Source organism: Entelurus aequoreus, linkage group LG17 (assembly GCF_033978785.1).
Source record: "Entelurus aequoreus isolate RoL-2023_Sb linkage group LG17, RoL_Eaeq_v1.1, whole genome shotgun sequence".
Classification (NCBI taxonomy): domain Eukaryota; kingdom Metazoa; phylum Chordata; class Actinopteri; order Syngnathiformes; family Syngnathidae; genus Entelurus; species Entelurus aequoreus.
In genome coordinates this window covers 21,112,711-21,126,173 of record NC_084747.1, presented here as the reverse complement: position 1 = coordinate 21,126,173, position 13,463 = coordinate 21,112,711, and the positions used below count along the sequence as shown (strand labels likewise).

General features: G+C 43.9%; 1 protein-coding gene and 8 non-coding genes across 11 annotated transcripts in view; 5 read left to right on the top strand and 4 right to left on the bottom strand.

Annotated features, from left to right (window-relative positions):
• The window catches only part of LOC133632646 (zinc finger protein 239-like), a 57,166-nt gene that overhangs the window by 29,407 nt on the left and 14,296 nt on the right, over window positions 1–13,463 (bottom strand). The window lies entirely within an intron of this gene.
• On the top strand, window positions 959–1,030 carry trnae-cuc (transfer RNA glutamic acid (anticodon CUC)). Its single transcript has one exon. It is a non-coding gene; the product is annotated as a tRNA-Glu (tRNA).
• trnae-cuc (transfer RNA glutamic acid (anticodon CUC)) lies at window positions 6,732–6,803 on the top strand. The gene has a single exon. It is a non-coding gene; the product is annotated as a tRNA-Glu (tRNA).
• On the top strand, window positions 6,892–6,964 carry trnaa-agc (transfer RNA alanine (anticodon AGC)). Its single transcript has one exon. It is a non-coding gene; the product is annotated as a tRNA-Ala (tRNA).
• trnae-cuc (transfer RNA glutamic acid (anticodon CUC)) lies at window positions 7,170–7,241 on the bottom strand. The gene has a single exon. It is a non-coding gene; the product is annotated as a tRNA-Glu (tRNA).
• Window positions 7,494–7,565, top strand: trnae-cuc (transfer RNA glutamic acid (anticodon CUC)). Its single transcript has one exon. It is a non-coding gene; the product is annotated as a tRNA-Glu (tRNA).
• trnae-cuc (transfer RNA glutamic acid (anticodon CUC)) lies at window positions 9,870–9,941 on the top strand. The gene has a single exon. It is a non-coding gene; the product is annotated as a tRNA-Glu (tRNA).
• trnae-cuc (transfer RNA glutamic acid (anticodon CUC)) lies at window positions 10,972–11,043 on the bottom strand. The gene has a single exon. It is a non-coding gene; the product is annotated as a tRNA-Glu (tRNA).
• Window positions 11,568–11,639, bottom strand: trnae-cuc (transfer RNA glutamic acid (anticodon CUC)). Its single transcript has one exon. It is a non-coding gene; the product is annotated as a tRNA-Glu (tRNA).

The window sequence follows — 13,463 nt, the reverse complement described above, 5'->3', positions numbered from 1 at the left end:
CCTCTTTTTGCTGTGTTCTGGGTCCGATTACCGTTCAGGGAAAATAGCATTTTGGCGAGAGAGAGTTTTTACAGGGGAATTAGCTCAAATGGTAGAGCGCTCGCTTAGCATGTGAGAGGTAGCGGGATCGATGCCCGCATTCTCCAGTGGAACTTTTTAGAGTTTGTGAGCCGACCCCATGTGTGCAGTCGTCCATCTTGTGGGACACGTGTGGACGTCAGTAAAGTCTGTATAACGGGGACAGCGGGAAGTGGGTGTGGCCTTCAGGATACACACACTGTAGTATTACTTTAAAGTACTGCAGTAACACTCTTGATTGTGTCTGATAGCAGCTAGCTTAGCTAGTCTTGCAGGGGAATTAGCTCAAATGGTAGAGCGCTCGCTTAGCATGTGAGAGGTAGCGGGATCGATGCCCGCATTCTCCAGGGGAACTTTTTGACGGGGAATAAAAAAGGTGTTTAGCATATGAGTTAACTCAAATGGTAGCATGCTAGCTTAGCTAGGTAGCAAAAGTGACAACTGCGTTCTTCACACAAAAACACGTTCTGAGACTCGTTGTTGTCAAACTTCAAGGTCAGCCATGTTTTTAGGAACTCACTTTATTCACCACTCAGATATAGTTGCTAAAATGCTAAGCGCCCTGACCTGGAATCAAACCCGGGCCACGGTGGTGAGAGCGCCGAATACTAACCACTAGACCACCAGGGACTTGATGGATATCTGTTTGAGCAACTTCTTCCTCTCACAGGTGGAGTCGTACATGAAGGAAAATGTGTGTCATATCATGATTGATGACTTTAGCTAGAATTATCTTAAATGGTAGCGTGCTAGCTTAACATGTGAGAGTTAGCAAGATTGATGAATGAATTCTTCAGTCTGGTCTCTGGATTGCTGGAAGTGCTATGTAACACGTGACTGTCACACTCAAAGCGTGAGGCACATACATTCATTCATCAAGTTCCTGGTGGTCTAGTGGTTAGGATTCGGCGCTCTCACCGCCGCGGCCCGGGTTCGATTCCTGGTCAGGGAACTTAGCACTTTAGCAACTATTTCTGAGTGGTGAATAAAGTGAGTTCCTATAAACTATGTCTGAGTGGTGAATAAAGTGAGTTCCTAAAAACATGGTTGACCTTGAAGTTTGACAACGACAACTCTCAGAATGTGTTTTTGTGTGAAGAACGCAGTTGTCAATCTTGCTACCTAGCATGCTACCATTTGAGTTAACTCTCATATGCTAAACTCATTTTTTACTCCCCGTCAAAGTTCCACTGGAGAATGCGGGTGGCTAAAATACGCGATGCTGCTGACCGCCGTCTAACGTTACGTTACTGTGTGTGATACATTCACTAACGTAACGTTATGTGTAGGTACCTCATGCAACCATGCTTGAAAAAAATCACTTGACAAAAAGTATGAATAAGGTAGCGAACTGCAGTGGACGCAACAGATTGCCGTGTTTATAAGTAGACGCAGCATTGGCTACTGTGACACGACCAATTTGGCCGCCATCTTGAAGTGGTGATGAGGAGCCGGCGAGCAGCCTAAACTGACAGTTGACAGGTAGAAAACAAAGATGCTAAACTGACAGTTGACAGGTAGAAAACAAAGATGCTAGACTGACAGTTGACAGGTAGAAAACAAAGATGGTGTTCAGCGTTTTCCTGCTCAAATGAGCGGACTGTTGAAAATAGGAATCGGGGGATTACTTTTCACAAGTAAGATTTAACATTAACGTACTTTTGGTTGTATTTTGTGAAAAGAATATTACCACAGAGTTGAGAAGGAGCAAAGATCTTCAATATTTGTATGTCAAAATCACAAAGAAATCTTCCGGGGGAAGATGACCCCCCTACAGGGGTTTGGTTGGGTTTGGTTTACAAACTTTCAGCCCCACCTAAAACAAAATTCACCAGCCGCCACTGATTATGATGCATTCTCATTTTAGGCAAAGTATAAGACAATACTTTCTTAACTGTATAATTGTAACCAGGAATAAGTCTTCAAGTAACAATATTCAAATACTAACATTGTTGGGTAAGACAGAATTTGTTTTTATTCTGAATCCAGTGAAACAGATTGGTGGTTTTAGCTGATATAAAGACTTTCGGGTGTTTATATATGTTTATGTTTAAGTATTTGGCAGACGCTTTTATCCAAAACGACATACGTGAAAAATACATATAAAACAATCACTGTAAACATTATCATTTAAGGGAAGAATGTAATAGAAAATATCAATACAAAGTGTCAAGACAGAATAAACTCTCTGCTGCTGCAGCAACAGAGATACAGTCTATAGGTCACTAAGATATGTAGATATCTAATGCATTCATACATTGTTTATTTAGGATATATGCATGTATATATAACCTAATCATATTGTTTCTTCAATTTAAAAATAGTTGACCTTTTTTTCCCCCTTCTCTGGGATTATATTCCCAGTTTTGATCTCGGACGTCTGGTCACTTATAGCATATAAGAATATTCTATTACTGTTAAGCAAACTATGAATAATAAAACTTGCCAAAACATGTGTACTTTATCATAGCTACACGTATGACAAAAAAGCGCGTGAAAATCAGTGGTATTCAGTGAGGTAAGATTAATTAAATGCGCTGACAGTTCATTGCTCCTGCCAAATGAATTGCACTGAGTGGGGCGGATCACCACTCCAAGATGGCGGCCCCGCGTCTCGTCAGCGCCAGTAGGCAGTAGTGCTCTATGCTGCGTCTACTTATGAGATGTCTATGGTTACAACGTTAGCAGTGAGTTTACAGCCTCACTGATTTAACTACACAGCAAATATAAATCACGGTACTTAGCCAATAAACGTTAGCTTACATTCAAAACTTACCCTTCTTTGTGCATCTTTAAATGTCGAACGAAGATGGAAGTTGTTGCGTCTCCGTCTGTAATATTGGAAATGCATGTTTTGCATACTGCATTTAATTTTTTTTTGACCAAGTCGTCGTTATTATACCCGAACGAAACCAACTTTGGCATAATTTTTTCTCACTGGCGCGTTGTTTTACAACTCTTCTTCGTTGGTTGTCCTGCAATTTGATTGGATGAATGCTGTGGGATGAAAACATCGTGGATCTAATTTGATTGGCTATTGTACTGACAGGCAGCACACACACTGACAGACACACACGTACAAAATGAAAGATACGGAGCGCTCCTGAATAACTTTTTAATCTTTGGGTTTTGGGGAAAGTAACATGTCTTGTCAAGTCGAGTCTAAAGTCATTAAATTCATGACTCGAGTCCAAGTCATGTGACTCGAGTCCACACCTAATACCAAGAGTATTTACAGGGGAATTAGCTCAAAAGGTAGAGCGCTCGCTTAGCATGTGAGAGGTAGCGGGATCGATGCCCGCATTCTCCAGTGGAACTTTTAAGAGCTTGTGAGTCGACCCCATGTGTGCAGTCGTCCATCTTGTGGGACACGTGTGGACGTCAGTAAAGTCTGTATGACGGGGACAGCTGGAAGTGGGCGTGGCCTTCAGGATACACACACTGTAGTATTACTTTAAAGTACTGCAGTAACACTCTTACTAAAATATAAGACGCTGACAAAAGGACTGAAATAGTCCAAAGTTTGGACTTTTGCCGACTGACTGACGTTTGTGTGATTGTGTCTGATAGCAGCTAGCTTAGCTTGTCCTGCAGGGGAATTAGCTCAAATGGTAGAGCGCTCGCTTAGCATGTGAGAGGTAGCGGGATCGATGCCCGCATTCTCCAGTGGAACTTTTTCGATGGGGAATAAAATATGAGTTTAGCATATGAGAGTTAACTCAAATGTTAGCAAGATTGACAACTGCGTTCTTCACACGAAAACATGTTCTGAGACTTGTTGTTGTCAAACTTCAAGGTCAGCCACGTTTTTAGGAACTCACATTATTCACCACAGAGACAAAGTTGCTAAAATGCTAAGTTGCCTGGCCGGAAATCGAACCCAGGCCGCCGCGGTGAGAGCGCCGAATCCTAACCACTAGACCACCAGGGACTTGATGGATGTCTGTATGAGCAACTTCTTCCTCTCAGAGGTGGAGTCGTACATGAAGGAAAACGTGTGTGATGTCATGATTGATGACTTTAGCGGGAATTAGCTTAAACGGTAGCATGCTAGCTTAACATGTGAGAGTTAGCGAGATCGAGGGCTGAATTCTTCAGTCTGGTCTCTGGACTGTCTAAGACAGGGGTCTCAAACACGCGGCCCGCGGGCCAATTGTGGCCCGGGAGACGTTATTTTGCGGCCCCCACCTTAATATGAAAGTTTAATGTTAGTGCGGCCCGCGAGTTTTAAATGAATGGCGCTTGACAGCGTTGTGTGCGGAGCTGAAGAAATCTACCAATCACGTTGTGGTATGAGGCTCTCGACAATATCGAGGGCGTGCCGTGATGGCACTGTCATCAGTGTCCTCTAGAATCTGTCACCGCATCATCTTTTTCTCCATACTAACAGCGTGCCAGCCCAGACACATGTTGTATGAGGCTTCTAGAGACACACGCAGGTTATTGCAAGACATACTTGAGGAACAGCCATACATTTCACACTGAGGGTGGTCATATTTTATTTTATTTATATTTTAACACTGTTACAAATATGCGCCACACTGTGAACCCACACCAAACAAGAATGACAAACACATTTCGGGAGAACATCCGCACCTAAACACAACATAAACACAACAGAACAAATACCCAGAATCCTTTGCAGCCCTAACTCTTCCGGGCTACAAAAACACCCCCGCTACCCCTAACCCCGCCCAACTCAACCCCCCCCATCTCCCGAATTCGGAGGTCTCAAGGTTGGCAAGTATGCATTGATGTCACTTGCGTAATGCAAGCAGAGAAACATTTTGCCGCTTTTCTATGACACACGCTCTTCCTTCCTCCCTCCCTGCCTCCCTCCCTCGCCCGCCTGCTCGCTCCCGCCCCCGTTGTAAACAGTCCGGGCGGGGAAGACGAGCACTCCGCCGAAGGAGCGAGCGACAATACAAAAGTGTGGTGCACTGGACCCCAGCGCTGATACAGACGTGGTGATGTTAACCCGTTCGGGGCTAATTGTGCTACCGTAACTGTAAACTCCACCCCCCACCCTCCTCCCGTTGGCTCCAGACAGAGACGATTTTTGATGCAATATTTCTTTCACAGGGGCACCCCGACGTGTCTTATTTCATTTCATTTCATTTTTATTTATCTCCTTCATTGATGTGCATCTTTGATCGATAGACAATTATACCTCAATTTTTAAATTATACATTTACACACCAATGCCTGAGAAGGAGCAGGATGAAGAAAAATCTTATATTTTTCTGCCCCCTTCAACATAGTACGTAGTCTTACTTAATGATATCATATAAACAAACAATTACATCCAAATATAACGAAAACAAACAAAAAAACACAAGAAGTGCAAAACTTCATGATGTACAAAAAGAACAAAAAAAACAAAATAAGTAGTATACACCTCACAGGATGATACAAAACAAATACAAAACTAGGCAAAAAATAAGTAAAATAATAAATATAAAGCAAAATGTAAACAGTTATGGCTGTCCATATGATCTCATTGTTCTGTCCTTATATATTTTTTCAATTGGAATATATTTTTACAATCTTTTATCTCTTGTAAAGACAATTCCATAGTTTAACCCCCACCACTGATATACACATTTGTTTTAAAGTTGTCCTTGAATACTGATGTTTGAAATGACCTTTTCTTCTATGCTCTTCATTCTCAGAAGTGATGACAAACATTTTTTGTAAATTTGCTGGTAATGTTTTACTTTTAGCCTTAAACATGACACATAATGTCTGTAACTTTACTAGCTCCTGTAGTTTCAATAAACCCGAATTAATAAATAATATGTTAGTGTGTTTTAAGTAATCTACTTTATGAATAATCCTTATAGCTCTTTTCTGTAGTTGATACAGAGAAAGTTGCGTTGCACAAGGAATACAATTTGAAACGTCATTATACAACTAGACATGCTGAGGAGTATGCAAAATACTAGGGGAGTGAACCGGGTTGCAAATTTTAAAACCAGTCTACTGAGGCAACAAGATTTCGTCAAGAATTGAAATGACCTTTTCTTCTATGCTCTTCATTCTCAGAAGTGATGACAAACATTTTTTGTAAATTTGCTGGTAATGTTTTACTTTTAGCCTTAAACATGACACATAATGTCTGTAACTTTACTAGCTCCTGTAGTTTCAATAAACCAGAATTAATAAATAATATGTTAGTGTGTTTTAAGTAATCTACTTTATGAATAATCCTTATAGCTCTTTTCTGTAGTTGATACAGAGAAAGTTGCGTTGCACAAGGAATACAATTTGAAACGTCATTATACAACTAGACATGCTGAGGAGTATGCAAAATACTAGGGGAGTGAACCGGGTTGCAAATTTTAAAACCAGTCTACTGAGGCAACAAGATTTCGTCAAGAAAGCAAGCGAAAAGAGCGATGCAGCAGTCAAAGCTAGCTACATGGTGAGTGAGATGGTTGCTAGGGCGGGAAAGCCATTCAAAGGAGGTGAATTCATTAAAAAGTGCATGTTAGATTTTTTTTAAGAAATCTTTTCTTGCGGCCCAGCCTCACCCAGTTTCTGCATCCAGTGGCCCCCAGGTAAATTGAGTTTGAGACCCCTGGTCTAAGAAGTGTCATGTAACATGTGACTGTCACACTCAAAGCGTGAGTCTCATACAGTCTTCCATCAAGTCCCTGGTGGTCTAGTGGTTAGGATTCGGCGCTCTCACCGCCGCGGCCTGGGTTCGATTCCCGGTCAGGGAACTTAGCATTTAGCAACTATGTCTGAGTGATAAATAATGTGAGAACTTCAAGGTCTCAAGTAACAATATTCAAATACTAACTAAATACAGGGGAATTAGCTCAAATGGTAGAGCGCTCGCTTAGCATGTGAGAGGTAGCGGGATCGATACCCGCATTCTCCAGTGGAACTTTTTCGACAAGGAATAAAAAATGAGTTTAGCATATGAGAGTTAACTCAAATGTTAGCATGCTAGGTAGCAAGATTGACAACTGCATTCTTCACACGAAAACACGTTCTGAGACTTGTTGTTGTCAAACTTCAAAGTCAGCCACGTTTTTAGGAACTCACATTATTCACCACTCAGACAAAGTTGCTAAAATGCTAAGTTCCCTGACCGGGAATCGAACCCGGGCCGCGGCGGTGAGAGCGCCGAATCCTAACCACTAGACCACCAGGGACTTGATGGATGTCTGTATGAGCAACTTCTTCCTCTCAGAGGTGGAGTCGTACATGAAGGAAAACGTGTGTGATGTCATGATTGATGACTTTAGCAAGAATTAGCTTAAACGGTAGCATGCTAGCTTAATATGTGAGAGTTAGCAAGATCGAGGGCTGAATTCTTCAGTCTGGTCTCTGGACTATCTAAGAAGTGTCATGTAACACGTGACTGTTACACTCACAGCGTGAGTCTCATACAGTCTTCCATCGAGTCCCTGGTGGTCTAGTGGTCAGGATTCGGCGCTCTCACCGCCGCGGCCCGGGTTCGATTCCCGGTCAGGGAACTTAGCATTTAGCAACTATGTCTGAGTGATAAATAATGTAAGAACTTCAGGGTCTCTAAAAACATGGCTGACCTTGTAGTTTGACAACAACAACATTGTCAAAAGGTGTTTTCATGTGGAGAACACAGTTGTCAATCTTGTTACCTAGCTAAAATTGCATGCTAGCATTTGAGCTAATTCCCTTGTAAGGGTGGGTTGGCACAGGGATTGTGGTGTAATACACCTCCAAGAAAAGCATCCATACCGCTACCTCTTTCACATGCTGACTGGCGTGCTACCATCCATCCATCCATCCATCTTCTTCCACTTATCCGAAGTCGGGTCGCGGGGGAAGCAGCCTAAGCATAGAAGCCCAGACTTCCCTCACCCCAGTCACTTCGTCCAGCTCTTCCCGGGGGATCCTGAGGCGTTCCCAGGGCAGCCGGGAGACATAGTCTTCCCAACGTGTCCTGGGTCTTCCCAGTGGCCTCCTACCAGTCGGACGTGCTCTAAACACCTCCCTAGGGAGGCGTTCGGGTGGCATCCTGACCAGATGCCCGAACCACCTCATCTGGCTCCTCTCGATGTGGAGGAGCAGCGGCTTTACTTTGAGCTCCTCCCGGATGACAGAGCTTCTCACCCTATCTCTAAGGGAGAGCCCCGCCACCCGGCGTAGGAAACTCATTTCGGCCGCTTGTACTCGTGATCTTGTCCTTTCGGCCATAACCCAAAGCTCATGACCATAGGTGAGGATGGGAACGTAGATCGACCAGTAAATTGAGAGCTTTGCCTTCCGGCTCAGCTCCTTCTTCACCACAACGGATCGATACAGCGTCCGCATTACTGAAGACGCCGCACCGATCCGCCTGTCGATCTCACGATCCACTCTTCCCTCACTCGTGAACAAGACTCCGAGGTCCTTGAACTCCTCCACTTGGGGCAGGGTCTCCTCCGCAACCTGGCGTGCTACCATTGAAGCTAATTCCCCATTAAAGCTTTTTTGACTGCTAGCTGCTATCACCGTGTAGCTAACAACTATCATATTACAAATAAATAAATAACAGATGTTCAGTATTACATGACACGTCTTAGACAGTCCAGAGACCAGACTGAACAATTCAGCCATCGATCTCGCTAACTCTAACATGTTAAGCTAGCACGCTACCATTTAAGCTAATTCTAACTAAAGTCATCAATCATGATATCACACACGTTTTCCTTCATGTACGACTCCACCTCTGAGAGGAAGAAGTTGCTCATACAGACGTCCATCAAGTCCCTGGTGGTCTAGTGGTTAGGATTGGTCCCTCTTTTTGCTGTGTTCTGGGTCCGATTACCGTTCAGGGAAAATAGCATTTTGGCGAGAGAGAGTTTTTACAGGGGAATTAGCTCAAATGGTAGAGCGCTCGCTTAGCATGTGAGAGGTAGCGGGATCGATGCCCGCATTCTCCAGTGGAACTTTTAAGAGTTTGTGAGCCGACCCCATGTGTGCAGTTGTCCATCTTGTGGGACATGTGTGGACGTCAGTAAAGTCTGTATGACGGGGACAGCTGGAAGTGGGCGTGGTCTTCAGGATACACACACTGTAGTATTACTTTAAAGTACTACAGTAACACTCTTACTGAAATATAAGACGCTGACAAAAGGATTGAAATAGTCCAAAGTTTGGACTTTTGCCGACTGACTGACGTTTGTGTGATTGTGTCTGATAGCAGCTAGCTTAGCTTGTCTTGCAGGGGAATTAGCTCAAATGGTAGACCGCTCGCTTAGCATGTGAGAGGTAGCGGGATCGATGCCCGCATTCTCCAGTGGAACTTTTTCGATGGGGAATAAAATATGAGTTTAGCATATGAGAGTTAACTCAAATGTTAGCAAGATTGACAACTGCGTTCTTCACACGAAAACATGTTCTGAGACTTGTTGTTGTCAAACTTCAAGGTCAGCCACGTTTTTAGGAACTCACATTATTCACCACTGAGACAAAGTTGCTAAAATGCTAAGTTCCCTAGCCGGAAATCGAACCCAGGCCGCCGCGGTGAGAGCGCCGAATCCTGACCACTAGCCCACCAGGGACTTGATGGATGTCTGTATGAGCAACTTCTTCCTCTCAGAGGTGGAGTCGTACATGAAGGAAAACGTGTGTGATGTCATGATTGATGACTTAAGCGGGAATTAGCTTAAACGGTAGCATGCTAGCTTAACATGTGAGAGTTAGCGAGATCGAGGGCTGAATTCTTCAGTCTGGTCTCTGGACTGTCTAAGAAGTGTCATGTAACACGTGACTGTTACACTCAAAGCGTGAGTCTCATACAGTCTTCCATCAAGTCCCTGGTGGTCTAGTGGTCAGGATTCGGCGCTCTCACCGCCGCGGCCCGGGTTCGATTCCCGGTCAGGGAACTTAGCATTTAGCAACTATGTCTGAGTGATAAATAATGTGAGAACTTCAGGGTCTCTAAAAACATGGCTGACCTTGTAGTTTGACAACAACAACATTGTCAAAAGGTGTTTTCATGTGGACAACACAGTTGTCAATCTTGCTACCTAGCTAAGCTAGCATGCTACCATTTGAGCTAATTCCCTTGTAAGGGTGGGTTGGCACAGGGATTGTGGTGTAATACACCTCCAAGAAAAGCATCCATACCGCTACCTCTTTCACATGCTAACTAGCGTGCTACCATTGAAGCTAATTCCCCTGTAAAGCGTTTGGACTGCTAGCTAATATCACAGTGTAGCTAACAACTATGATATTACAAAAAAATAAATAACAGATGTTCAGTATTACATGACACTTCTTAGACAGTCCAGAGACCAGACTGAAGAATTCAGCCATCGATCTCGCTAACTCTAACATGTTAAACTAGCAAGCTACCATATAAGCAAGTCATCAAACCCGTTTCCTTCATGTACGACTCCACCTCTGAGAGGAAGAAGTTGCTCATACAGACATCCATCAAGTCCCTGGTGGTCTAGTGGTTAGGATTGGTCCCTCATATTGCCGTGGTCTGGGTCCGATTACCGTTAAGGAAAAATAGCATTTTGGCGACAAAGAGTACCCGCAGGGGAATTAGCTCAAATGGTAGAGCGCTCGCTTAGCATGTGAGAGGTAGCGGGATCGATGCCCGCATTCTCCAGTGGAACTTTTTAGAGTTTGTGAGCCGACCCCATGTGTGCAGTCGTCCATCTTGTGGGCCACGTGTGGACGGTCGATGCCCGCATGCTCCAGTGGAACTTTTTCGACAAGGAATAAAAAATGAGTTTAGCATATGAGAGTTAACTCAAATGTTAGCATGCTAGGTAGCAAGATTGACAACTGCATTCTTCACACGAAAACACGTTCTGAGACTTGTTGTTGTCAAACTTCAAAGTCAGCCACGTTTTGAGGAACTCACATTATTCACCACTCAGACAAAGTTGCTAAAATGCCAAGTTCCCTGACCGGGAATCGAACCCGGGCCGCGGCGGTGAGAGCGCCGAATCCTAACCACTAGACCACCAGGGACTTGATGGGTGTCTGTTTGAGCAACTTCTTCCTCTCAGAGGTGGAGTCGTACATGAAGGAAAACGTGGGCGTGGCCTTCAGGATACACACACTGTAGTATTACTTTAAAGTACTGCAGTAACACTCTTACTCAAATATAAGACGCTGACAAAGGCACTGAAATGGTCCAAAGTCTGGACTTTTGCCGACTGACTGATGGTTGTGTGATTGTGTCTGATAGCAGCTAGCTTAGCTTGTCTTGCAGGGGAATTAGCTCAAATGGTAGAGCACTCGCTTAGCATGTGAGAGGTAGCGGGATCAATGCCCGCGTTTTCCAGTGGAACTTTTTCGACAGGGAATAAAAAAGGAGTTTACCATATGAGCTGTAGCTCAAATGGTAGCATGCACGCTAGGTAGCAAGATTGACAACTGCGTTCTTCACACGAAAACACATTCTGAGACTGTTGTTGTCAAACTTTAAGGTCAGCCATGTTTTTAGGAACTCACATTATTCACCACTCAGACATAGTTACTAAAATGCTAAGTTCCCTGGCCGGGAATCGAACCCGGGCCACAGCAGTGAGACCGCTGAATCCTAACCACTAGACCACCAGGGACTTGATGGTTATCTGTATGAACAACTTCTTCCTCTCAGAGGTGGAGTCGTACATGAAGGAATTGTGGTGTAATATACTCTCACATGCTAACTAGCATGCTACCATTGAAGCTAATTTGCCTGTCAAGCATTTTGGACTGCTAGCTGCTATCACCCTGTAGCTAACAACTATGATATTACGAATAAATAAATAACAGATGTTCAACATTACATGACACTTCTTAGGCAGTCCAGAGACCAGACTGAAGAATTCAGCCATCGATCTCACTAACTCTCACATGTTAAGCTAGCACGCTAACATTTAAGCTAATTCCAGCTAAAATCATCATTTATGATATCACACACTCTTTCCTTCATGTACGACTCCACCTCTGAGAGGAAGAAGTTGCTCAAACAGACATCCATCAAGTCTCTGGTGGTCTAGTGGTTAGGATTGTACCCTCTTATTGCCGTGGACTGGGTCCGGTTTCCGTTCAGAGAAAATAGCATTTTGGCAAGAGGAGCCCCTTAGAGGGGAATTAGCTCAAATGGTAGAGCGCTCGCTTAGCATGTGAGAGGTAGCGGGATCGATGCCCGCATTCTCCAGTGGAACTTTTTTGACGGAGAATAAAAAAAGGAGTTTAGCATATGAGTTAGCTCAAATGGTAGCATGCTAGCTTAGCTAGGTAGCAACATTGACAACTGTGTTCTCCACATGAAAGCACATTTTGAAAATGTTGTTGTTGTCAAAGTACAAGGTCAGCCATGTTTTTAGGGACTCTGAAGTTCTCACACTATTCACCACTCAGACATAGTCGCTAAAATGGTAAGTTCCCTGACCAGGAACCGAACCCTGGACACGATGGTGAAAGCGACGAATCCTAACCACTAGACCACCAGGGACTTGATGGATGTTGGGGGGGGTTACCCACATATGCGGTCCTCTCCAAGGTTTCTCATAGTCATTCACATCGACGTCCCACTGGGGTGAGTTTTTCCTTGCCCGTATGTGGGCTCTGTACCGAGGATGTCGTTGTGGCTTGTGCAGCCCTTTGAGACACTTGTGATTTAGGGCTATATAAATAAACATTAATTGATTGATTGATTGATTGTATGAGCAACTTCTTCCTCTCAGAGGTGGAGTCGTACATGAAGAAAAACTTTTGTAATATCATGATTGATGACTTTAGCGGGGCCTGGCTGCTAGCTTAACATGTGAGAGTTAGCTAGATCGATGGCTGAATTTTTCAGTCTGGTCTCTGGACTGTCTAAGAAGTGTCATGTAATACTGAACATCTGTTATTTATTTATTTGTAATATCATAGTTGTTAGCTACATAGTGATAGCAGCTAGCAGTCCAAAATGCTTTACAGGGGAATTAGCTTAAATGGTAGCATGCTAGTCAGCGTGGGAGACAGGTAGCGGGATTGATGCTTTTCTCACGTTTTCATTTTCTTGGAGGTGTATTACACCACAATCCCTTTGCCAACCCACCCTTACAGGGGAATTAGCTCAAAGGGTAGCATGCTAGCTTAGCTAGGTAGCAAGATTGACGCGTGTGTTCTTCACACGAAAACACGTTCTGAGACCGTTGTTGTCAAATTTCAAGGTCAGCCATGTTTTTAGGGACTCACATTATTCACCACTCAGACACAGTTGCTAAAATGCTAAGTTCCCTGGCCGGGAATCGAACCCTGGCCGCAACGGTGAGAGGGCCGAATCCTAACGACTAGACCACCAGGAACTTGATGGATGTCTGTATGAGCAACTTCTTCCTCTCAGACTTGGAGTCGTACATGAAGGAAAACATGTGCGATATCATGATTGATGACTTTAGCGGGAATTA